The following is a 4,029-nucleotide window of genomic DNA, read 5'->3' as shown; positions in this document are numbered from 1 at the left end:
ACCACTTTTGATCCATTGTTAAAAGTTTATGTTACTTTTATAAAACCCTACCTATTTTAAAGGTTTGAAAATGGGAATTTGATTTAGTTCTCCTTTTGTTCTATGAGTACAACTCCTTTTTATTGATTTTAATTGCTAAACCCGAGTTACTTTTAATTTTGCTCAATTTCTAACTAGCTTTGATCTACTTATGATTTCGTTGTCAAGAATTTAATATTATATTTTCAGGAATTTGACTTCCTTTTGAATTTAGAAAGGAAACCTCTATTTCTATTTTGACCTCTGCAAAAGAAAATTTGAGTGAATTGCCTTTTCTTTTGATTTTGACGTTGACCGGATGTTAGAACTCGTTATTTGAAACGTTTAATAACTTGTTCTACGCTTGTCGACGAGTTACTTTTGTCTTAGATTTGTCTTTGACTTGGAAAGTTAGCGTTCTTGTGTGCACGACAAGAGCAATTTCGTTCCATGAATGAGACTTATACTTTTGAAAACTCTTCATTAATGTTTTTGAAAGTATTTTGATTTTCGATTTATACAAATGTTTTGCTTTTGACCATATCTTTGATTTGGAATGTGATATTCTTGAATACGTAACAAGAACACTTCCGTTCCTTTGATGAGAAGTTGGTCCTGTTGGAAAATTTTATTTGGAACTTCTAAAAGAATTTTAATTCTTACAAGCAAGTAACCTTTTAATGTTTTGGTTACCGATTTTAAAAGTTCAGTTTTACTTTTTATAACCTTCTTTTCTACCTTCAAGTTTCGAGGGCGAAACTTTTTAAAAGATGGGATGACTGTAACACCCGCGAATTTTCCACTTTGACATTTATAATTTAATTAACCGTTCTATTGTCTTATTTATATTTTTAATTATTTAATTTAATTAATTACATTATTAAACATGATTTTTATAAATATTATATTTTTAAAGCTTAAGTTATACAAAATAAATATTTTGGTCGGATAATAATGATAATAATAATAATAATATTTCCCGTCTTGAGTTGTAGTGGGCTTGAGACGTAATTTCTAGTGCATATCGACTCAATCTTGCATGTTGGGCCTAGTATGACTAATGGGCTCACATACTACTCTTTCCTCCTCATAAATATCATGAAGGAAACCCTAGAACACACCTCCCTCCTCAATTTTTCAGCATTCATCTTCAACAACCACCACCATTTTTATACATTTCTCTTACAAATCTTCAAAACTCCATAACTTGCTCAATTCTTGTCCAAATCAAGTGATTTTCGCGCCTATCTCTCCCTCTAATCGCCCTCCATCTTTCTAGGTAAGAAAGAGTCCGACTTTCCTCCTTATAAAGAGCTGTCGAACCATTTTACACTTGGTAACCTTTTTCTAGTTTCGATTCTTAGTCTTATTTTGTGTTTTCTTATGTTTAGGAGAAAGTTTAGTTGACCCGGAAGTGGATTCTTGAAAGGTAGACGATTCTATTGTGGATTAAAGAGCTAAAAGGTAACGGTGATGGGTTACTCGACATTATGTCAATTTAATGTGTTTATATGTTGTGGTTTATTCTTGTGTTTGTTAAAGTATGAATCTTTACATGTTTCACATGTTCATTGTTGGATGAATTGGTTTTTGAAACCGTCTTATGGTTGTTTGACTAATTTCTAGTCTTTTGTCACATGTTTGTTCAATTGGATTAAATGGGTTGTTTACATATGTTAAATTAGAGAAAAATCCGTCTTAATCATGCTTAGTTGACATGTTTAATTATGTCATGAGATTATTTATCGGATTAATATTATAAATGATGAAGTTGGTAGTATGGTTATTTTGAAATATGTCTTAAATGGTGATTTAGTATGTGGGTATGTTGAGATCTAAGCTTTTGAATGAAAAAGATGGAATCTTTATGTTGAGTTTACCTTATTAAGTCTTATTCATGAACATGGAGTAATTTATGAAGGTTGTAGGTTGTGGATTCTTGTTTTTAATTGTATAATTGACACTTGGAGGTTGATTATGTGTCCAACAATGATGTTGAAGCAACTTTGGGTAAAATTGGTGGTGTGTTGGTTGAATTTCTTCATTATAATGGTGTTATTTAAATTAAAGGTGCAAATGAGCCAAGCTCATCCTTGACAAATTTTTGGGAAGTGACATTTTAAATGTTTGTAAAGTTTGAGCTTGACTCATTGTGGACAACATTCATTTTAAGGTTGTTTTCTTATCAAGTGACCATCTACTTGGTTAAGTTAAGTGTTTTTATACGTTATGTTGCACGATTTACTTCATATGCTTCTTACTCTTTGTTCCAATGCTCATAAATGGCGCGGGTTTGGTCCCCACCCTACCGGGAGTTCTCTTATGGTTTCTCTTCACTTATAACTTCTATTAATCATTTATTTAATTACGCATCCTTCTTATGATTGGTAAATGGTCAATTTAGGATTTGTTTATGTTATGATAATGCGAATTATTGTTGTTACTCGTATTTGTGACCGGAGTGTGACGATTTACATTGTGTGACTACTCGACATTCCTTATTTATTTGCCCTCGGACATTGGGTCACGATTAGGTGCCATTGTTTCCGAGTTGGGCTATCTTCCTTCCGCCTCTTCGGACTTTGGGGTACGGCTAGGTACCATTGTTCCGATTTGGGGTTACTCGACCTTGGGGCACGGCTAGGTGTCATGGATCGAGTCTTGGATACGATTTGGGATTGTATGTCGAATCGGGTGTCGTCCATCCCGAGAGTCCGGCGATTTAGACTAGGACCGTATTATGATCGTCGTCCTACCAGGAGGTTGGAGTCTAGGGGTTTGTCTTGTTTTGAGTCAATCCTTTGTAAATGTCTTGCTTGTTACGGTCATTGGCGTGTTCTTATATACGAGAGTGCATGTCTTCTATGATTGTTTGTGAGAGTCTTGGTCCTATCGGATACTAGTGGTGAGATGCAAGCCCCTAGTTGCGATATGATCGCCGGGATCGATGTTCCCATCCGTTCTTATGGTGAGATGCAAGCCATAAGTATGAATGTGACATTAGTAGCCACGTCCCGTGCTATGGTTGTTAAGAGGTTTTCAAGTAATGGCTATTGGTTTCCATCCATGTATTTTCTATTCAATTGATCCGTTGTTTACCTTCTTCATATGATTCGATGCCTAATCTCATATCCATGTTTTGGTTACCTTGAATGCATGTTTAATATAATGTACCATGCCTATCTCATTAAGAATGCAATGTGCCTATCTCATTACGATTATCGTTTATATTCCCTTGTTCATATTATTCAAGTATGATGCATGATCAATATGTTTAATTAAGTTCTTGCTTATGTGCATTTTGACATATTGTGGGTGGGAGAACCACCGAGTTACTCCCCACTGACTGTGCGTTCATGTTTACATGAATGACAGGTTTGTGATGCAGATTATGGGGAAGACGTGTGAGCTAGCGAGAACGTTGAACCTTGGACCTTAGTTATAGTTTGCTTAGACTCACCTATCGTTAGACTTGTGTTTATTCGTGGGATATCTTTTCCCCAACGCACTTCGTTTTTAATTGTAAACTTATTCATTTTACTTTTCATTTTCGTTTGATCACTTATGGTGAATTTCACACTTTAAACTTTAAAGGTTTTAAAAATCCCTTATTTTCCGCTTAGATTTAATAGTTCTTTTGATGCCTCATCGAGGGGTGTCACACAGTTAATTCGTCTCAACTAATATTATTTAATTTTCATTAAATAATTATCTCATCAACACATCGACTAACTTTTTAGTCATTTTGGGCATCAATGTGATTATATTTCTATAACCACATTTCTCAAACACATCCTATAGGTGTGACCTTTAGGGACAAGTTGATCACCGCCATCTGTATGATAATAACGTCAAACTTTCTAGCAAGCCAACCGTTATTAGGTAAACGTTAATCAACTGATTAAATATACGAAGTATACCCTTGTGAACCTGTAAGAGATTTACAAATGTTATCACACTAATTTGTGAATACACAAGCTCCAACAAAAACGTCAACATTAAACCCTTACA

The 4,029-nt window shown here is 34.5% G+C and overlaps 1 long non-coding RNA gene across 1 annotated transcript; it reads left to right on the top strand.

Annotated features, from left to right (window-relative positions):
* Nucleotides 1-1,019: 1,019 nt before the first annotated feature.
* On the top strand, nt 1,020-3,590 carry LOC141621808 (uncharacterized). Its single transcript, XR_012532689.1, has 3 exons — nt 1,020-1,297; nt 1,410-1,482; nt 3,394-3,590. It is a non-coding gene; the product is annotated as an uncharacterized LOC141621808 (long non-coding RNA).
* The last annotated feature ends 439 nt before the right edge of the window (nt 3,591-4,029 follow it).

Source organism: Silene latifolia, chromosome X, assembly GCF_048544455.1.
Source record: "Silene latifolia isolate original U9 population chromosome X, ASM4854445v1, whole genome shotgun sequence".
Lineage (NCBI taxonomy): Eukaryota > Viridiplantae > Streptophyta > Magnoliopsida > Caryophyllales > Caryophyllaceae > Silene > Silene latifolia.
Note: the sequence above shows the minus strand (reverse complement) of the source record. Positions and strands in the feature narration are given on the sequence as shown.